Source organism: Trachymyrmex cornetzi, unplaced genomic scaffold (assembly GCF_001594075.2).
Source record: "Trachymyrmex cornetzi isolate Tcor2-1 unplaced genomic scaffold, Tcor1.1 scaffold1137, whole genome shotgun sequence".
NCBI lineage: Eukaryota > Metazoa > Arthropoda > Insecta > Hymenoptera > Formicidae > Trachymyrmex > Trachymyrmex cornetzi.
Window position 1 is genome coordinate 129,836 of NW_017295694.1, and position 23,983 is coordinate 153,818.

At 36.1% G+C, this 23,983-nt stretch overlaps 1 protein-coding gene across 1 annotated transcript in view; it reads left to right on the forward strand.

The window, feature by feature from the left end:
• The window catches only part of LOC108764378 (ankyrin repeat domain-containing protein 50-like), a gene marked incomplete at its 3' end in the record, with an annotated part of 83,293 nt that overhangs the window by 48,821 nt on the left and 10,489 nt on the right, over positions 1 to 23,983 (forward strand). Inside the window, exon 2 of the mRNA XM_018512605.1 lies at positions 4,279 to 4,327. The remainder of the gene's footprint in view (positions 1 to 4,278; positions 4,328 to 23,983) is intronic.

A 23,983-nucleotide genomic window follows, 5' to 3' on the forward strand; every position in this document is an offset into this window, starting at 1 on the left:
GCCGGTGCTAAATACTGAATGAATATGCATTAGTATGCAAAATTCCGCTGTCACATAATCGCGGGACATAACGTAAAACTCGCCGCATCCGCGAAAACAAAGTTCGATCGATGTTACCTCACGCATAATTAATTAAATCATAAACACGAGTCGAATAGCGTCTCTGATTATACTTTTTGTTGCTTGCTAATAATTGATTTTTAACGGCACATTAATCTAGTATTTGTTTTTATTCTGCGTTAATTCCAAATGCTCTTTCCTATTGTAATATCCAGCAGATAATGCCGACAGTGCGTACCAAATGCTTCTCGTCCCTCGAAGGAATTCTCTGTCTAGACATTTTGATAATAGCGTCTTTATGCGAGCCATTCGCGTAGAGAAACACGAAAAGTCCCTAAGGTACCATACATATATGGTCGTTTGCAAAACGGAGGGAAATAAGGACGAATTCTGTAACTTAGGTTGTCGTTATATTTTTGCCGGTGATCGTAAACGTCAAGAAAAGTTCGAAGGGCGTATAATTTTCTCCATATCTTATAAGGGCTTCGAAATTATTTTAACCCTTACCATACCATCTACAATTTGGTGCCTCATTCATACCATCAAGGGTCACTTCAAATCTTCGTTTTTTTACCTCTTCAAAATAATTCAAAAAATCTCTAAAAATTCACCAACATACTTTCAACTTTCTAGAATAAATATTGACTCTTTATTTTGGAAAATAATAAAATGTAGTATAATTTATAATTACCGAAAGACAAAGAAACTTGCACGAACAGAAATCACTCGGTCACTAGTTACCCATATTAGTACGGTAAGGGTTAAAACCTCCAATTTTCTGTTAAAATCTCGACCGAACAAATTGAGTATTTTGAATTAATAAAAAATTAACTTTAATCGATATTCCTGGGTCCAATCGATTTGAACATTTTCTTCAACCATACGTAAAAAATTATTTATAACAAATGTTTTTTGTAAATCAATGAAAAATAAATCTATTTTCAGTCAAAGCGGATTTTAATGCTCAAATATTTTAGAGGAAATTTATATACATAATCAAAGCAAACTGTGCGTCGAAATCTTTCTCACAATCTTACACGAAAAGAATGATTCTGTTGAAGGATCACTATATACAAGTCTAAAAATAATTTTGTCAGATCACTAAAACGTAGTATTTACGTAGAAACCTCAAGCATGATGAACGATGTCATAAAAAGTTTTAGCTTTCTAGTAATTACTTTGAATGTTTTATATAATTATTTTGATATCTGTATCTATATAGAGCTAAATTTTTAGATTTTCCAACAAAATCGTTCTTACCGTACGTTACATTAACTTTAAATACAGATACATTAATTTAAAGTACACTGGACCCAGAAATACTAATTAAGGAAGTTTCATAATGAATACCGAGGATTAAATGCAAACGATATATTCGGATGCGAATCGACGAACGACTCGTATAGATTCGTATTAGTAATCGTCCCGTATTGTAGGAACAATTATCTCCATGATGAATTGAAGAAAGTCGGTCGGCCGGCCGCTCACTCGCTAACTTACTTTTTCTCCGAGATAGACAGAACGCGTTCACTCAACGGCGTTCAATGAAGGCAAATACAGCTGCTTTTCCGCGAACACGGCGTTGTGATTGTGACAAGAGACGCGGATGCAGCGAACGTGATTTATTCGATGCCAGACATTTTATATTACGCCTTTTATCGCCGTCAAATCCAGGCATCGCGTTGCACATCGGCGACATTGTAGAAAGTTGCAGCTGTACTTTTTATTTGCCCCTTTCCCAAGACGGCCACCATTTAATTGCGATTGTCGATCTTGATCGCTGTGTAATATGTCATAGTCTGAAGCAGGCAGTACATTTCGCCGTCTATTCAGTTCAGTTCAATTCAACGTGCATTCGGTTCACTTTGGTCTTAAATGAGAAAGTTGCTTTATAACTTACAGAGTTACTAAATGGACGCCCCGGCTGCTGCATCAATTCAACTTTGTTCCGTGCTTTTTTGTCCTCTCCCGCGTACATTATCTTGACGAGCGGAACAGACTGGAAACAAACGTCGGTCATCTGTGGATTTAAACATTTCATCTGGTTTGTAATTGTTGAATTTGTGTACGCAAGAGAAGAATCGTTTGCAGAACTAATAAGAAAGCATTAGACATTGTTTGTAAAAAGCAAAGATTTCATAGGATTAATCTGTCATTCATAGGGTATTCATAGCATTGCAATGAAATAAAATATATATAGTTGGAGTATAACTATAATTATTGATTAAATTATATATAAGTAAGTACGGTTTTGCCGAAATATCTAAAAATTTAGCCTAGATACAGAAAATAATTTTTCTGGACCATTAAAGTAATTGTTTAAATGTTGACAATGCTGCAAAAAGTTTTAACATTCTAGCAATCAATTTAAGCATCCTACGTAATTATTTCGATGTCTAAACCGTATGTGTTTTTTCCGGGTAGTTTAATTAATAATTTTTCATTAATGTCCCCAAGTACGATGAAAAAAAAAGAAAGAAATATGATAAATTATAATTAAGATTAAGAATCGTACACTGAAAAAAAATATAGTCAATTTTAATAAATATTAGTTGAATACTGCCAACTAAATATTTATTAAATATAAAGATATATTTATTTGATAAAAGAAATGTTAATTTGAATTAACAATTTTTCTTTTACTGAACAAATATTTATTTACTGTAAGTAAATGTTTAGTTGGCAGTATTGAACTAAATATTTATTAAAATTGACTATATTTTTTTCTCAGTGCATACATCACAGCTATTCTGAATAATTCTGAGCAGTCTCTTATATAGTTTCCTTTATAATCTTCAGTCGTACACATAATTATCTCTTTGTTTTCGAAATTACGGTAATATGTATAAGCACGAGGGCGAAGCGCGTCCGATTTGTCTCCTAGCCTGTCTCGTGCAGAAGATAACTAAACAAAAGTGATGATGACGAGGTCCACGAAACTGACGCCGGGTCTAATGTGGAAGTAAACCGAGGTGAATCGGGCAGACATGGCGTTATACTCGCTCCTTAAGAGGAGCCAGGGCTCTCGAGCCCAGAGATTTATGCCACGCGCGGATTTGTGCCCCTGACGCGGAATTAATCTTTAGTCTCCCTCCCCTGGTCCCCGCGGAGCGAGAAACCGCTCATTACTGTATCTGGCTTTGTAACTACTGTTGTGCAACCGTAGCGGATATAACTTCTCGAGCTGTCTGAGATTGTTACGAACTAATCGCAGTCTGCGACTCATAACTGGGATCCGCGCGGATGCCGTGAGTTCAAGCTATCGACCGACCCGAAAGTTCAAGCTATCGATCGACAAGGACTGGAGTTCTTCATGTACGCAATGACATATAATTAATTAAATCTTAAGCGAACACAGTGGTGTTCTCAGAGATAATCACTGTGTACAGAGTTGCCACAAAATTGGAAATCAGGGAAATGTATAGGCAAGGGAAATTGAAAACGATCAGGGAAATCAGAAAGAAGTCAGGTAACTTTGCATAATTGCTCTTTCCGTGTATATTTCAACCAACCATTTTTGTTGTTACGGTAAAATTGTAGTTTATAGGACAAAACATTTTTCCTACACTGAGAGAAAGGATTTTGTTAATTTAGCAAGCCACCACTACCTTTAACCGGTGATCGGTAAATATGTGACAACAAATTTTGTTGTGATTGCTGCTAGTCCGCTATACCAACGAATTATTAGTAACAGAAACAAACTATATAGAATCTAACCTATCTTTTGGATAGACTTTAGCTCGTTTACATAGAATTCGTAGATGATCGTGGAGTTTTAAGTCGTAGGAAACCGACCAAGCACAGTCAAATATGGGGAGAATACTTGAGTAGAGTTAGTCAGTTTCTTACAATTTGAGATCCTGCAACCGTCTACGACTTTTATATATATATAGTATATGAGCCTCTTATTTGCTAGCGATACTATTAATTATTTATTACATTGACGAATTAATTTGCAAAATCATAACAAATCGATAATTTTTTGAACAAATATCACATTTGCTTTCCCTTGATTTGTTCCTATAACAAAATCATTTCTCTCAGCGTAGTGTTGCGAATCTCATTGGAAGCTACGCTCCTCCGTGTGTTGTAACATACATGTATTGAACATATATAACATATATGTACCCCAAGCGTTACATTTATACAGTAAAGTTTAAAATTACGATGTATCGAACATCGTTATTTATTTTATAATCGGTTTATTCTTTTTTTCAGATCACGAACTTTTTGGGAAAATTAGTTTATCTCGGCGGACTTGTTGTTGGTAAGTAATTTTTGAAATTTCCTTCGAGAGTCGCGTCTCCAACTAGTACGAAACTTATCCAAAACGAGTCCCGACGGTGTGTAGAAAATATTCTTTCTTCCTTTTTTTTCTTCTCTCCCTTTTTGTTTTATGCGACATCGCGCTAAGGCGGAAAACTTCGTTGCACCATCCATGCCGCCGCCTAAAAGAGTTTCGGCTTCTCGCGGGAAATTCGCGGCGCTGTCGTATTAAGCTTCTCCCATTTGTGATAAAACGTAACGGCAGAAAAGCTTCTCTCGTAGCTATTAAGACGACCGCGATTACGCTTTTGCGGCTTGACTAGCAAGAAATCCTTTTACCGTGTCGTTACTTGGATGAAAAATTTGTATTCGAGACCAGTATGCGTTATTGTAATACCAAAGTACTGCTCGTTCGCTGGGAAATAGCATAAATCAGGCGTTTCTTTCTGGCTCAGCGCCCCTCAAAACGCGGGAGAGAATCGAATTATACTTTATTGTCGTCGTGCGCGAACATTGGATCTGCAGGCGTCGTCTATAGATTTTGAGAGACAACACGATCGTGGTTGAGCGGACGAGCGATCGAGCAAAAAGGATGGAAGGTGGATTCAGGACGTCGAATATTGGCGATGTCGTGCCGAGAGGGATGGGGGTACAAAGGGGGATGACGAAGGTACGCGCCCGGAATCGTACCCAAAATTCACAGCACGTGCTTCTAACGTAGCTCCCGCAGGAGCCCTTCACCTGAAGAGGTTACTAGCTATTTTTATGTGTACCTATATAGTTATCGAAAGGGAAAGGGATGTAAAAGGCTGAGACTCCGAGGGACCGTTTCCAGCTGTTGGATAGTCCAAAGGGACCAGTACAATAAAACACTTTAATTTTTATTTCGCTAGATGTACGACAAGTACTCGTTGCCTTCGTAAAACCATTGTTTTTCATGTCAATTCTTTTTTAATACACCCTCTCTAAAACTTTTAGAGAGGGTGAATAGCCACTCTGAATAATGAAATTTCACTCTTAAAGATTGAAAATTGAGTTACTCTTTTCCAAAACTGGCTCAATTTTCGTTCTTTAAAATAAAATTTACTCCAAAAAAATGTAAAGAACTTATGATTATTATAACGAAGTTTTTAATATTGCAATAGAAATAAAATCTAATCTCTCGAATATATCGTTTTGCTGCTGTCGAAGCGTTTTTAAAAGGCATACAGAGATTTCAGACGATCGGAAAGCCCCTCGTCCGAGCGTTAGCTTTGAATTTGGCGTTTTCTTCTGATGCTCGAGGGAGATCGTTGCCAGAGTCTGTCGTTGATGGTGCTGTCGAATGCCAGGAGCGCGCGTCTTTCCCTCACGTTTGACCTTTTCGGGTCTGGCGCGCGACGAGGGAGGAGGATCAGAGAGCGCCTCTTCGCCTCAACGATTCTCGCCGTCCACTGTGTGCCTGGTAATGGCCTTTATGTAACGCCCTGACATTCTCGGGTGGCTGGACGACCTCCATAATGCAGAGCATATAACGCTCCGTTCTTACGCCGCAGGATCGCTTCTTCAATCAGGATCTACGAGTTTGATGCGCGATATCCCAAGCGGACAGTAGTCGAGGAAGGAATGCCGGATTCGGAGTTACAACATCGGGTTAAGGGTCGAGCATATAAAATGGGGTCGAAGGGACATGTAGGTACATACCTAAAATGTTGCTCTTCAAGATTGGAGATATCGTCACACGGATGAAACTTGATGGGTTGATATAATAAAGTTGGTAGAAAGGTCAAATGAACGAGTAGTTAATTAGGTCAAAGATTAAAACTATAGTTTATCAAAATGTTAAAAAGAAATTAAAACTAGTTCTTTATTAATATACAATATATGGAATATACCAAGTCTTTTTTCGCTAAATAACAATAGAAAATAAATTAAATTGAGGGTTTGGAAACAAATAAAATACGTGAAACTTTAATATAATTAAAATGTTGGAGGGTCGATATAAAAATATAAATAAATTCTTTTTTCAACATTTTATTAATTAATTGCTCGTTTGACCTTTCTATCAATTTTATTACATTTACTTTGCAATTTTGTGGGAAATGGATATTATTGATGATGGGTTGGAATTCTTTTTCCGCAAGATTATCTTCTCGAATTGTACAGTACAACCTTACTGTCGACCACTGTGTGTTCCTATTATTCCGCTTATGTTATTAAGACTCGCGTAGAAGATCGATTAATCGTAAACGCATTAAAAGATTACCACGTCGCGACGAGAGAAAGAAAGGGGATCGCGTTTAGGAGCGAGATGTACTTCGGTGGCGAGACGTCGAAAGCCCGCGTTAATTAAGGTTTCTTAGCAAACGAGGCGGAGCAGACGACGCGTGTGTAATTGTGCATTCGCCTGTCGGCAGCCTCGTCGTTGAAGGCTTTGTCCCGAGAAACCAGAATGGATCTTAAGACCTAGGTTCGCCCGCACGCCTACGGACAATGGCAGTGGAGGTCTACTCTACAATACAGAGCCCTGCTTATAGTATTTCTGAAACGCGAATTCTTTCTCGATATCATCTCCCCCATTTCTGGCTCTCGTATGCTCATTCCCCTATTTCTTTCCTCTCTTTCTCCGTCTTTTTTGGTAGGTATAAACGCATCGACCGACGTCAGATATAATCGCCGATAAATAAAGTTGATAATAGACGACGTTTAATAAATAAAATTGAAAATTTTTAATATACATATTACACATTTTTCTTTATTGGAGAATATCTTTCTTACAGAAATTTTTCGATGATATATTTCTGTGTCCTAGTAGTGGAGTAAAGTATGACTCTTTTAACTTCGAACACGCGCATGTGCAAGCATCTGCTAGGAAAATAGCAGCTGCTAGAGGTATTTCGCGGGAGATACGGGGAATCGGTATATCAATTTAATGAAAATCAGTACCTCTGGAGGCCAGAGGACTTTCCTTGCAAGTGTGATTGATGAGGCGTGCTGCCTGAGCGCATTCATTGTGAGAGTGTAGATTAGCGTTGCTGTCGACGAAATGTATTACGGCGGTATGTCGCGAGAATAATAAATGTAATTTAATGTGGCGCAGAGCTAGTACGACTCTCAGTGGATCGCCAGGTCGCATACATTGCGCATTACGCGCGAATATTTGCGTCATATATCTGAAAAAGAGCTAAATAGACACGCGCGCGGAGAAATATCGCGAGATGCGCGACCATTAATATCATAAAAATAATATAATTACAGCAGCAATTAAGAGTAAAATATGAAGTAATAAAGAGGAATTTTTTTCTGGAATTTTAAAATAATTCGAAAAAAAGTCGACGAAGCTATTAATTCTTCAGATAATTTTCTATGAAACTTTTTTATAGCGGACTCGATGCGATTATTCGTCAACGAGATAGCGCCATATATCCAAGAATACGAGATCTGCGACAGAAATACATGAGTAAATCTCGATAAATTTGTGCGCGATAAAGATCAGGGTAACGGTCGAGAATTGGAATTGTTGATTATATCCTGCGGTATGGTAAATCATGACGACGTTATTTCGGAGGAGGTTGTATTATTCGCAGATGCGATCTCCAGCGTTTGGTCCCCGAATCCCTTATCGTCCTAGTGATATCGCCTTACAGAACGTGCACTGTACCGCAACAGAGAAATAGCAAGGAGCAAGTTAGATTTCTTGGTAAACTTTCTTCCTTTGCGCGTGAAATTAAATTGTCATGTTGCGCGAAAGTGAAATCACGTCCAACGGTTAAATTACCACGTTACGAAAAATTTATTTTATGCGGTTAACATTAAATATCCATCTGCGAAATATACTTTGTGCGCGATCTTCTTTCATGATATCTAACTTATACTGCTAGATGTATGAAAAGAACAATATAGTAACTCAAGCCTTTAAATTAAATATTTTGTTATTTTTAACTCCCTTAATGTATATCAAAATGTAAATCCATTTCTGCGATTAGTTTCCAAGTAAACATCGTTCATATTAACGTGCATTTAGTAAATAATAAACTAAATTTGAATCAAATTAGATACATTTTCTTAAGTTGTTTATCGCCATCGTTTTAGTCAAATTAACGAGAAATTGAGAGCAATGGTGACCTGTAGAAATGAATAAAAATAACTCCGATTGTGTGTGGGTGTAATCTGACATTAAGAATTCAACAGTGTACCTTAATAATAACGTTTCGAGATGTAATACACGCAGTGCGTGCTTTATTACAGCTATATTATTTCCGAGAGTTACGCACTAATAATATCATGCTGGGGCCTTCACCCCTTGTCGACGATCTTTATCGTGCATTCTCGTCGTCGACACTTAGGTCGCGCTATATGGAAACGCGCCCTCAGGATTGCTCTTATCGGCATCTATCCCGTCGTACGTCGTACCGACGCCCATTCCCCATCCTCCTGGTCTTATCTAGCGGCGGCTCGCGTGAAAACCCTCTTTAGTCTCACCTCCCTCGCCACACTAAAGACAATACCCCCTAAAAAGGTAACAAACTTTTTAGTAGCTGCAAGAAGGAAACCTCGAACGAGCGCTGTACGAGCTTTTCTCATAGTTTCCGTCACATCTTATACTCTTTCCGCGTAAAAACACCCTGTAGGTACGTAAAGTATACGTACATATGTACATCTGACTGCGGAAGCTTTATGCTTACTCTTAAAGTTGCAACATTTTGTCAGATCGCATATGAATATATGAGTGTGCGTGACGTTTCTCAAAAATTTATGCACGTTATACGAATGAACAAAGAAAAGTATACAGAAAGGACGATTTTGCTAAAGTATCTAAAAATTTAGCTATTATAGACACAGATCTGAAAATAAATTTGTTTGGAACATCAAAATAATTATCTAAGAAATCCAAGCAATGATGAAAATCTAATAAAAATTTGACTAAAATAAAGATTTAATTTTATATTACTATCAAAATTATTCAAATAGTTGCTAGAATGTTAAAACTTTTTGCAGCATAGTTTGAGATTCCTCTAAAATAATTTTGGTGGTTTAAAAAAATTATTTTTAAATCAGTATCTTAGATACTTTAAGTAAAATCGTTCTCTGTGTACGGGAATATTTTATATCTTCAGGCAAATTCTCGCTTCTCGATGAATTGAAAGTAAATGCACGAAAATCATTGTTACCCAACAGCCTCGGGCGAAACATGGTATAAAGTTTTGCGGAATAAATGAGAGTATCGTTAAAGGGAATACGATAACGCGACGCCTAAGAAAATTGCAGGGAGGCAGGTCAAATTAGCTATTAATAATCAAGAAGTTTTCTAACGGGGCCGAGTGAAATCAACGCTCTCGATAGCATCGCAGAATACTCTCGGTCGCGTTTCTGGCGAATTATCGCGGCGGTGGTCTTCCTTTCGCGCGCTACCAGCCACGTCGGACGAGTTCATTACGGTTGCAATGCGGCTAACAGGATTTCGCTGGTTGTCGTAACGAGCTCTCCCGAGTCGTAATTCAAAAGTTGATTCGAGTAGCTGCAATTTATTGCTCCGCGCACTCCGGCCAAGACTTTTTCTCGCGGAAAAGGTCGGGGGCGGGTAGACGGGCTGGACGCGGCGGGACGCGAGGCGACGGGGACGAGGAAACTCGTCGCCGCGATAAGGGAAATTGCATTAAACATCGTGGGCACGTGCGGAGAGCGCGAAGAAAGGAAGTCCTCCGGGAGTCGTCGATATCGGGCACCCTTGCTGCGAATTGACGCGCCCCAGGTTTCTTAATGCAGGTGGGGACTCGCGAATCGACCTCTCGTGCGACCTCTCAAATCATAGAATTATGGACGAAATTTTAATGACTCTGCCCAGAGTTAAGGGCCGCGCTTGTGAACTAAATTGTCCGCCAGTCGATAAGAAATTCAACGAATTTTAAGCGAAAAGGTGCTCCCTTTCTTATTACGTGATACGTATAATAACATTAAAATAATACATATATAGAAAACTTTTTGGAATCAAATTAGATTCTAGCTTGATTTTCTCAAAAAATTATGGATTCTGATGGTTGGGTAATTTATGAAGATCTCTGAAGTATAATAAAAAATAAACAAATTTGAACAGATCTTATATTTGATCTTTCCAACGTCTTTTTAAGTATTTTCGATTTATTTTATATTACAATTGCGAAAAATATTCAAATACATTGAATATTTATAATTTACAAGTATATAAATATTTATGAAATTTAAATACTCAAAGTGTTTCAAGGATTCTATTCAAATTTTTCAAGAGTTAAATGAATGTTTTAAATAGAACATCCTGTATCTGGAAAAATTTTGACAAATTTCTGTGCACGTATTTTTATATAAATTATACATTCGAATTTAATTCTTGACGTGATTTATAATCTAAAGTCTTAATTTCTCGTCTTGAAATATGTATATATAAAATATACAAGTTCCTAATAGATCTCGTAATGCACGTAACATGAAAATATTTATCCTGTCATAGCGGTGCTATAAAATAAAAAAGTATTGCGATCAAGATATATAAATATTAGAAAACAGAGAGCGACGATTTCTTCAAGCAGGTTGAATTTTTAGATACATAAAACATACGAATCTAGAAAAGATCGGGGAGAACGTTGCCTGATGTGACAAAGATTTCATTCATCAAATTTTCGCGGACGACACAAGTGTTATCGCGAAGATAAGACCGTTTTTCGGCTGTATAGAAGAGTAATAGAGGAAGTGAGAGAGAGAGAGAGAGAGAGAGGGAGAGAGAGAGAGAGAGAGAGAGAGAGAGGGAGGGAGAGAGAGAGAGAGAGAGAGAGAGAGAGAGAGAGAGAGAGAGGGAGGGAGAGAAAAGACACACGTCTGGTGGAATCCAATCGATAACGGATTACGAATTGCATTTGGCTGGATCGGAAGTTACGATCGCACTGGCACGGTGGTTCGGCAATCCTTTTTCGAACTTAGCAATCCGCTTAACTTCGACTGCAGATTCGACTGCAAAACTTATCGGATCGAACCGGCGCGGCGCGGCGCGATACGAAATCGCATCCATATATATAATCTGTACGAATTGTAACACACGGCCGATCCCCGTTCCCGATACCCGGGACGCAGATATATCCGCTAAATGTAGTTTTCATGACTTCGCGCGTGCATTCGGCTTTCTCTCGATTTACATCGTCCATATTGCGACGAAACGTTTTCCGTATAAAATCGTGACGAGAAACATGTATGACTCTTCATCGCGGTCGATATGAAATTTCCTTTTTTTTCCCATATCTATAACATCAAAAATCTTAATACTAAGGGCTATAGTATGCAAAATGCATAATAAGCGTAGCATATCTAACATATAAGATCGTCTAGACCAATGAATACGTTATGTAAATCAATATGGCGATTTTATGCTGGATGCTTGTTGGTCCAGCTTATGGACGAGCTTATGCTACATGGAAAGAATGGCTTCGCTGAAGTATCTAAAAATTTAGCTACACTGAAAAAAATGTCTGATTGAAAATGCACGAATCAGAAATTTCTCTCTCTCTCTCTCTCTCTCTCTCTCTCTCTCTCTCTCTCTCTCGCTCTCTCTCTCTCTCTCTCTCTGGTTATATTTATTAGAATTCTAGTTGAGATAACTATAATTCTGATTAATATAATTATTCTGGTAAAAATAAAAATTCTAGTAGATTTTACCAGAAATATAGTATCAACCAGAATTCCGGTTATCTCAACTAGAATTCTAATAGACATAACCAGAAAATTCTGATTCGTCCATTTTCTACCAGAGTTACTGTTTAATCCAACCAGACTATTTTTCTCAGTGTATAGATATAGATCTAAAAATAATTTTGTTGGACGATTATTACTCAGTAAGTAATTTTACAGTAATACTGCAAAAAGTTTTAACGTTCTAGCAACTGGCTCGAACGTCCTACATAATGTGTCTAGCTGAATTTTTAGATACTTTAGCAAAACCGTTTTTTCGTCTATGCTATGATTATGCATTTTATGCGATATATTCTATCCTTAAATACTTCACTACGAGAACAATACACTGGTATATGATATACTCAGTCCAATTCGATTCCTTTCATAAAAATGAACATGTGAAAACATTTTTTTACTCGATACATCAGATATTAACGAACGTAATATTGTTAAATTTATAATGTAAAATTATATCCAGTTTGAGAGATACATCAATCATTTCAATCATTTCTATAAAACTGCTCCTATTTAATACGTTGTTAATTAAACTAAAATTTAACTTAAATATAGAAAATGTATTAAATTTGATTTACTAAGCTTGTACGTTAATGTGGACATCGTTTTCATTAAAACTAATCACAGAAATGTATTAATTTACATTTTAACGCACATATATATAGAAGTTAAAGGTAACAAAATGTTATTTAATTCAAGAGAAGTTACCACCGTTTCTTTCATATCTAACAATGTAAATGCAACCAAAGCAAATGTATATATCGTTATTAATAAAAAGTTATAAGCAATGAGAAAAGCATCGAAAAAAAGTCTTTTCGATAAAAAAAAACCTCAAACCTTTGAATCTGACGAAGCTGTGCTGTTTCGCGCGTCCTAGCGTAAATATATATCTGCAAGAATTCCTGTGCCACACGCGTCGTTAGAATTTCATTAGGAACATGTGTACGCGCGGTCGCCTCGCCTCGCCGTCCCGGTTACATCCTTCATTTCCGGTCCTGGGCGCGTTTCCTGCGCCCGCGGCGGGCAGATAGCGCGTGCACGCTGTTCCACATATATTTCCGGCATTCGTTCCCCGGCTTTCCGCTCGAAACGGGACTGGAACACCCGAGAAATCATACGCCTTCCTATCGCGGTATGTGCAGTGTGTGCACGCGCGACGCCGCTCGACGAGCTCGGCGAACTTTGCCCGATACGTTATGCGAGAAATGACATAGCATTTGAGAACTTGCTCGCGAGAGGAAGAGATCACGGGGGCTGTTCGCGACAGTCGCGGCGTGACCGACGATGCACGTATCGATAAATTTTATTACTTCGAACCGCGAATGGGAGAAAGGAAGAGATCATCGTTTCCCCTTGCGGTCAATGTTCCCTCTTTTGTGCAATGCTCTTCACAATGCTGGCCAGTAACACTATATGGAAAGAATGCTGCTGTACACGGAGAGAATTTTCTCTTAGAATTTAGAGAAAATCATGATAATAGTGGGACAACATAGTATTTCAAAGAATTGTATATGAGTTTCTTTAATTTACTAATATGTGTCATAATAAGATATGTAATATATTTTATTAATTTTACTAAAGGGTATAGTAAAATTTCAACATTTTAAAATATATTACGCAGTTTATGATTCTTTATTATTTTTAAAGAATAGATGCTAAGTAGCCATGAATATATAAAATTGCTTATACAATTTTTACCATACAGCATGATATTTTTAATCTGATTTAGTCGCTTATAATTTTACCATGTAACACAGTAATTGATCGACTGTAATCGATATTTATCGGTTATTTTCGTTGTCGAGGGTGTCTCTAGCTACGCTAGAACTTACTCACTTCAAAACATTTTACAATCTGCATTATAATTTTTACTACGTTATTTATAAAAAGTCTTTTGTATATTTCAAAAAATCTATCGTTACTGATAATATTTCATTATTGTCAAGTTGTCCCAAGCTTATTACCAAACATGATGAAATTTGTAATGAATTTTGCGGTAAAAAATAACGAAAAATTCTCTCCGTGTAGTATATCTAAAAATTATTTAACTATAAATAGAAATCTTAGAATAATTTTGTTTGAATCATCCAAATAATCATGAAAAACGTTTAAATTAGTTGCTAGAATGTTAAAACTTTTTGCAGCATTGCATTGACAAAAAATTTACTAAATCCTACATGTTTCTTTGAATATATAGTATTAAGTAAACATTTACTTACAGTAAATAAATATTTACTCAATAAAAAATGATAGTTAAATCAAATTAATGGTTATTGCATCAAATAAATATATATTTATATTTAATAAATATTTACTTAAAACTATTCAAACAAATATTTATTAACATTAAGTTTTTTTCAGTGTGCTTATTACACTCTAAATTTCTTGTAGTGAAATCTCACTCCAAGAAAGTGAAAATACTACTACCCTTCACTTCTTGAAAAAGAGTGACAATTTTCACTCTTTTTAGAGTGATTTTCACTTCAAAGAAGTGAAATCTTACTTTTTTGGAGTGAAAATTCACTCTAAAAAGAGTGAAAATTATCACTTTTTTTCAAGAAGTGAAATATTTTTTACTTGTTTTCAAGAGTGGTTGTGTTTTCACTCTCTTGAGAGTGAGATTTCACTGTAAGAAATTTAGAGTGTGTATTTAAGACTTTTACGTTATTATTTTTATGGTCTAACAAAATTATTTTCAGATCAATATTTAGCTAAATTGTTATGTACTTCAACAAAAGTTAATTCGTTCTTTCCGCGTGGATTTTCAAACCTTCTTTCTTTTCTTTTCGTGATAAAACAACAAGCTGAGCACACAACGATCACGAATTTTAGAATTTCAGACCGGGTAGGACCACGTAGAACGCGCGGGGTGAGATGATTCATAGCGCCTACGACCGCCTCCGGTGCGAGTTACCTAACTCGAATTTACGGCGAAGGGGGCTCCTGAACAAATCGAACAAGACAAACAAAATAGCGGAGCGCCGAAACGCGATAACTCGATCCGCGAAAAGTTTTCGCGAAACTCTCTCACTCATTCACTCACTCGTGAATGCGTCTCGCGCAGAATACTCGAGTCAGACATTCGCCCTGATGCGACGAGAACACCATCCAGGCAGCGGGAACAGGCACAATCGGAACGGCTTTACGAGAAGCTATTTTTATCGCATCCTCTCTCCGTAAACTCCGCTCTCGCGCGGGCGGCATGTGTTATCTCTACCGCGTGTTGGACACGTTTTGGAGCTCGATCCACGCCCGGCACGTCCGCCCGAAGAGTTCGCCGACGAGCGGATCTTCGAGAGGGTAACAGTGCGAAGTGAGTTTGTTGCACGCGGCTCTTGTTCGAGATCGGCGACAGAGGAACGAGCGTCGTACCAAATGTGCATCCGAATAGCTCAAATTATCGGAGAGAAGAAGGAAAGTTCATTCGTTCTCAAAACAAGGCAGACTCTTGATCTCGATGCTTCGTGCGAGCCAATCACATTTTTTTCGTGAAATAGTCTGTATAAAATATAGTATAATTTTGTGGATATAATTATCAACCCTTCACCGACAACATGAATTTGAATTTTTTCGTTAGCAAACACTGTTAAATTTGTAATGTCAAATTGTATCCCATTTGAGTAATTTTTAATCATTTTTATAGGTCGCCACTGTTAATATGTCGTTAATTTAACTGAATTACTTTACTATATATACGGGAACAAACACTGATATATGATATATCCAACCCAAGCAAATTTTGCTTATAACTTTCATAAAAATAAACATATTGTAAAAACAAATTTTTTTTTTTTTTTTTTTAATTAAAACATCAAACATTAAAGAACATAACGGTAATTATTAAATTTGTAATGTCAAATTATATCCATTTCGAGATATTTTTGATCATTTCTATAGGTCGTTACTGTTCCTATTCAGTACGTCATTAATTTAACTCAAATGTAGAAATTGTATTAAATTACTATGATTAAAATTGAATGTATTATTTACTAAATGCATACGTTAATATGAACGTTGTTTACTTGGAAACTAACCACAGAATGGAATTTACCATTTTGACATACATGTTAAAAATAACAAAAACAGTTAAAAATAACAAAATGTTTTTTTAATTCAAGGGATTCGGTTACCATTGTTTCTTTGATAGTGTAGAAGTCTCTGAAAAACAAAAAAAATTTGTATTCCGAATTATATAAAAATCTGAAAAAGTCCGGTATATTTGTTTTTAACAATAAGTTTTTACTATTATGGAAATCGGCATTTTACTTATCGTTTACAGATTTAAATTTATCTACTGAATTTCACAAAATTCATCAAAACATCGACGGTGCTTTTAAAGACCTCGGTTGCCGGTGGAGGGTTAATATTTTTAGATTTCTAGATTAAAATTTTTCCCTTTTTAACCTCCATATGCGACAGACATATAATCAATTAAAAATTTACAGTAACTTGTTTAATATACTTGTCATGATGTGATCATGCGTTATTGAATTTTTTTAAAATATTTAAACAAATATAAATACCATTTTATATAAAATTTTAAGCTACACTAATAGTTGGATAACATGAAATGAAAAGCTCGCAACTACTGGATATAATTTTATTTACTCATATATAATATTATCCAACAATTTATTAAATAATAATAAAAATTCTACCGTGGCGTACTCTCTAAATCTGAATCAGTGGATAGTCACTAATTACCCAGTGGCATACTTGGTACTGAATAATCAGTGAAGTTCAACTAAAAAAGAAAGAATGTTTGAGCATTACGTAACTAAAATACTGATATTTGCACATTAATTTGAATCTTCCAATACTATATTTATTAAAGTTATGCATTAAAACAAGGTTAGTTAAATCACATAATAAAGATTAGCTAGGTTAGAGATGTCACATTTCATTCACTGATTACCAGTGATATACTTGCGGCACTGATATCAGTGATTATCCACTGATTCAGATTTAGAGAGTATACATGCAGTAAGCCATATAAAATTTACTTGGCAGACAATTTATATGAACCTATAAATTTGGAATCTGAACGCTCGGATCCAAAGGAAAGAGATTCCTTTGGTCGTGTCTTGTTACCGCAACAAGCTCAAGCGTGGTTTTGAGATATTCGTTGTTGCTCTTCGCGGGATAATGCTCAAAGGGTACCTTTCGCGTTTAAACGCGGGATTTGCACGAGAATAATAGAGGCCACTATGCCCGCGAGACTTTTCGAATAATTTAATTTGCGCTCCTTCTTGCAGGAAGGAACTTTTCCAGTATATGGTGGCTGTTAGAATCACCCCGGTCGTTTTACGCTGCGCTTTTAATCTTCCCGCCAAGGTAGATAGGCGCTATTGCGTGTTCTATCAGCTCACTTCGTTCTCACTGACATTATGCTAATTAGGTTAAAAGCCTTCAATGGAAAGAGAAAAAGAGAAAGACAGCATGACTGTTACACATACTGTGCTCTCCATTTAATCGGCCTAGCTAAGAGTGACAATATGAAGAACTTGAATATTTATACGGAAGTAGAATGTCTCTCTTTCTCTCATCGTCCGTTTTATATTATCTCGTACATTTTACAAAATGCACTTTTTGTCGCGGTGTTGAAGCGATGTCTCACCCGAACTCGGACGTCAATGTAAAAGAAAAGGGACGTTTAACAAATCGCGGAGTGTTTTTAGTAGATTAAAAACACTCGAGTTCTAATTAAAGTCGTAGAGCCTCACGTGCAATTCCAATTAGGTGGAACGGGATCACCGCTGTGCGAAATTCAAGAGAAAACGCTCTAAGTAAATACCGCGCGTTCCCATCTAATGCGATTCACGCTTTTTCATCGACCACTCGGAGAATTCATTAAGACTAACCTCACAGCGAACTTTTGATGAAGAAATTTTTGGTTTCTCTCCGTAAGATCTTCCTCATTATTTATAGCAGCATCTCTAGGATCTATGAAGTTAGCACGATATTCTGTTAACATAATAAAATAGATAGTAGCACTTTTCGTAATTCTACTGTTCCTTATAAAAAAAAGTTTCGCATTTTTTATATACTGAACAATAAAAATTGCAAATATATGGTATGTTAACTTTATGATTCTAGCGTAATACTTTTCTTCTAAAGTACAAGAAAAATATAAATATTTCCACTTTTAACTACAATTCCCGTTAGTACTATTCAAGTATTACCAATATATGTAATTTGGAAACAAAATTCCAATAATTATACCAATTTTAATATACATGTTAAATGTAGGAGACAATAATTTCTAAACAGAGTTTCGCCGCTATTTTTTCAATTGTGATTTTTTAGTATAAAAAATGCTGAACTTTTTTTTATTTTTATAAGGAACTGTGAAAAATGCTATTGAAACTGTCATTGTTTTTTTTTTTTATATTAATAGAATGTCGTGCTAACTTCACAGATCCACATAAAATTGGATCTTCTTTAAAATCAAGAATTTTACTGTTACAGAAAATTTTGCAAAATTTCCTGACTTTTTCCTGATTTCTTTGATTTTCCCAATTGTTTTTGATACTCTTGACATTTCTCTGATTTCTCTGATTTAATTAGAATTACAATCAATACTAGAAAAATGCCTATTACGGTCGAAGCTGGGGATTTTCATTGCTTTAAAATAATTCAATCTTGAATTACTAATATACACTATATATATATATATATATACTTGCATATATATACCATATATGTCTTTTTAGAACTGCGCACCGAATTGTTTTTCCGGACTATAAACGCAATTATATATATATATAAACTACTTTAATAATCGCGAATTAAATTGACAAGCAATTTAATAATTTGCTACCATCCAGCATCATATTATACAGATGTTAATATGTTGAAACTGAAAATAAATTTATTATGAAAAATATTAACTCGACCGGGACTGAACCCGGATCTCTTGTATTCCGTACGAGCGTATTCCTAAGTCATTAGACCACCGAGGCAAAACAATTCGGCGCGCAGTTCTAAAAAGACTGCAATATGGTATATATGCAAGTACATATATAGTGTATATATTAGTAATTCAAGATTGAATTATTTTAAAACAATGAAGATCCAGCTTCGACCGTAATAGGCATTTTTCTAGTATTGATTGTGTTTCTCACATATGCGGTCTAAAATAAAGATTCTTAACATTGTTTAATTAGAATTAGTCTTTGAGAATTATATAGCGAAGGAATTCTTATGCCCAGCGATAAGCGCGACGATGAAAAGCGCATGAGTTTATCGCGGTCAATTAAATGCATCGTGCGATGCCGAATTGCAGCGTCACTAGTCACGAGGCAAAGCGTGTTATTCCGAAACATATATGCGCTTTAGATTCGCGTATAGTCGAGAGGTATGTCTGCTTGTCTCGAACTCGAGTCGGAAAATTCAACTGCTCGTATCAGGTTGAGAAATGGAACATCACTGTGTTGTATCCAAGTTGTATCTAACAGGCGTGCGCTCGTTCGGGAATAATTAAAGCTGATTTATTAGCATATTACGTTAGTAGGTGTCAGCAAAAGACAGTAAAAAATTCTGTTGCTCTAGACAGATTAATTAGGCAAATATTTCTCAAACACAGAGAATACTTTTACTGCACAAGGAATAATAATTACAAAAAATGAAAAGTCAAAGTAACAGACGAAAGATATAAAATATATCAACTTAAGGAAATTAAATAGGTGCAACAACAAACCGAACAAATGTAAAACCTTGGAATATTATTCCCAATCATTTCTATAATAAGATGCACAGTAAAAAATATTTTGTATTTGTATTAGAAATGGTTAACTCTTGTTAAAATTTTATGTCGAATTTTTAATATATCCAAGTGCTAACTTAACGTAATATGATTATGTTATTTAAATATATTATTAAAAGAATATTCAACATTTCTTAAAACAACACAATGTATGAATAAGTGAATAAATAACGTTAAAATAATATTTCTTAAAATATAAATTTCAAGATAAATGAATAAAATGTGTTAATTTAGTATATTATATAAATGTTAATTTTAATGAAGAGAAATATGATTGCTTATATAAATTGTGTCAATGTTATGTTTTTTATGTTAATTTGTTACATAATATTTGCGTTATTTTCTAACATATTTATCTTGTGTTAAATTTAACACACGGAGAAAAAGTTACGGTGCTGCAACCGAATAATTGTGATAATTTTCGCTCATCAATACAAAGGGGTTATATAGGAACTATAGTACTATGGAAGTCACTTACTGCACCTTATGGTTGCTCCTTCCTTACTAATGATATTTGTTATATAGATGTTACAATGATTATGTCTAACTACGGTTTCGGCAACCATAGTTATGTATATATGTTATCCTATTTTAAACTGATAGCATTACAATCTCCTATCTATATCGCGTCCACGGAGAGAACAACCACGATCCACGTAGTCTATGATCAGGTTGGGGGACTCGAGCACGTTACTCAGTGCCGTATGCGTTATTTTCATATATTTGTGCAGCCAAATGTATATACGACAATAACATGAGGCTCTGAGTAACGCGTTCGAGTCTTCCAATCTAATCATAAACTTCATTTAAGATCATGAAAGAATTCGCGAGTCCTCGGCGAACAGGTCTTCGCGAGTTTTGGCGCGGTAGTAACATAATAACAAGTTGGTTATATATATTGCAACCGTTAGTCTCAGTACTGTGTAACCATATACCTATACATTTCTCAAACTCACTATTTGTTCTGCAGACCACATTGAGAGATAACAATAATTGTTCGGTTGAGGCAACCATATACTCGGATATTCTAATCGAACATTACTTATCCAAAAAGTTACGGTTAGGTGATAATCGTATAGGTGGGCATATCTTAACAGCTACATTCAATATAGTATCAATATAATTTGAATTCACGTAAATTTCTTTTCCAAACATAGAGAATATCGTAGTAACAACACCATAGCAATTTTTTCCATGCACAAATTCTTCAATTGTGTGGGCGGCAAACTTAAACGATACTGACTTTAATTACATTAAATTCCAACAAATTCAAATTCAAATTCAAATTAGTCTTTGAGAATTAGAACTAGATTAATCGGGCACTGATAAAGGTCGTATTGCTGCTGTTGGTGAACGAGACCGCGGGTTTTCGGCAATCCCGGCGCATGCAATGCGAACGAATTTGCGAGGGAGAGAAGAAGGAGAGAGAAAGGAGGTGATAAGCGACCCGTTAATTTCATATAACTTATCCGCGCCCCCGAATCCGCGGCCGTGCACAGCTATATACGCGAAAGCAACCATTGAATGCCTGCACCGGAAACCGGTTTAAGCGCGCCGCTCTCGGGGACACGCTCGGGTGTGTGCATTGCAAAATTTATGCACGCGCCACGTTTGTCGACGCGTTCGTACAAAAGCGGTTGGAATTAATTGCCGTGATTAGACGACGCGTGCACGGAGAGTGGATCGCAACCGGGACGGAAACTAGGAAACGACACAATAGTCCGGGAGGCACGGATCTCTAATCTTCTTTCAGAAGCGATCCGCGCGTCGTATAATATCGAATATATACTCGTATTTCGTACGTATGAAAGCTTGCGCGAGGTCTGTAACACGAGAGTTAAAATGGAAATTATATGTCACCTATGCATTATGTTGCAGGCTTGTTCAAAAGCTGTTCTGTCGTGAATATATTAGAGCGAGAAACAAGGAACGGTGTCCCAGTTATAAGAAATAATAGCTGCGTTTAACAGAAAAAGCACCTTTGTAACTCTGTTGTTATAAGATACTTATATAATGATTGGCTTATACATTTTAGGTCTAATGAAGAATTAAGAGCAAGACCGTCGTATTAAAGAATTTCAAAACAATTGCAAAGCATCTTCTGTTATTTTCTATCAATAAAACTCCTCTGTATTAACATTATAAAAGTTATATAATAATTGTTATACGATAGTAATTATATAATAATTCCGCTTGAAAAGACGAGAACGCCATTATTAAAAGATGATTGCACGCGTATTGCGCAATTAAAAAAAAATGACAGTGCGAGCAATTGATATTCCTGCGAGCAGCGAGTTTAATATATAATCGCGATAAATATTTAATGTTTTTAATACAAAGGAATCCTCCATATTCGATCGTAATCCATTTCGCGATAATGCGCTGTAATACTGCGTCTTTGACGACTTTATTTGACTATTTATACGCTCGAATGTAAAGGCGACCTGTCGTTTCGCCTTCTCCGTAAGCATAAAACTCGTGTGTTCGCGTGGCACGGATATACATGCCCCTGCTAAATAAGGAGCGAACTGACGCTTTCGTTTCGCATTCAGTAATATACACGTTTCAGTGCGAGGAGATAAATACGGATGTAAAAAAAAATCGCGTTCCTCGAGAATCCATAAGATTCTCGAATCTCGCAGAAATGAAATACTTGAAACAAGTAATTATGATTTACGTACACTGTTTAATCTATAGCGTCAAATTTAACCTAAGATGAGTCGCCACTGCTCCTACTAAATGTATCGTTATTTTATACTAAAACGATAATTAAATTTGACTAGTGTTAAATTGACATTGTACAGTGTCAAATATAATCATTGTTTTAGTATAAAATAATAATAATAACTTTATTACATTGCATAAGCTTATATAAATTAGGTTTACAGTTAACCCTACACTGTTAGAAATGTTCTTAAATTTCATTAACTTTTAAGTTACATAATTGAATTTAATTTGAATTTAATTTCATGACATTACATTAAATTTAATGTATTTGTAACTAAAAAGTATATTTATGTACATGTACATAAAATTTAATGTATTTTTCATAAATTTAAAATGTACACGTTCATTACATTTAAGTAACTACTGTAACTTAATTTTTAGTTAAATCATTCATTACTTTTAATTTCGTTCATATAACCATCAGCTTCATTTACATGTAAAGGAAGCTCGTGGTTACATTTCTAACAGTGCAGTAAGCCATTGTTATTTTTGGTCACATCAGGGTCTGTGAAACCCTGCAACTTTGTCACGTTATATCTCTGGACTGAATATATATTTTTTAGCTTAAACCGTGTGAAATTTATACCTCAAAGTCAGACAAAGACAGATAAATATGAATCAAATAAATAATATTTTCAATTAATTACAATGCTTCAAAGAAATGTAAAACAGCAATGTAAAAAATCGCAAGGGTCCATTGGATCCATGAGTGGTTTGCTAGGGTTAATGGTACATACTAAATAGCAGTGGTGTAACGGTAAAAGCAAAGTGCAAGCAAAAAGTGAGGCGACAGCAATACTACTGATGTATAGCCCAACTAGTTATAAAATTTGATTTGCATCGACAATGTTAATTGTAATAGATAAGATGAACTAAGCAGCAGAATAACGATATAATTGAGTAGGAGCAGTGGCGACTTATCTTAGGTTAAATTTGGCACTATAGATTTAACAGTGTACAGTATGTATTTTTCTGTGTGTAGATAGATTAACTAATTATTGATTTTTCAGCTAGACATGTTTTCCTATATTGTATCTTACATATAGTACGTCAAGAGTATCGCCGCTGGTACTATCACCGCTATACGATGCTGACGCGGTAAGACCCGGCAAGACCCGGCAAGACCCGGCGCAGAATCTGCGGCGCCTGCAGTCTCCAGCCCGGCGTCCGCGTTTTCACGCTAATTGGAATGCAATTGCGACGGAATCGGCCCAGCGGGCACGTACTCTGACGTGAACGGATTAAACGACGGTCAGCTCTATTTTGCGGGCAAGTTCGCGCGCGGCTTTACACCAACGGAAAGTTAATCCGCACCATCCCCGCAGAGAGAGAATCGGCCCCATTTACTCGGACTCGATTTCGGATTACGTCCTTGTGAAGAGGAGCGGCTCGCTCGATGATGCAACGGGAGTTCCACACTTTGTCAAACCCACGCGTATCTACATTAACGGAATCCTAAAGTCGTCTTTTACCGAT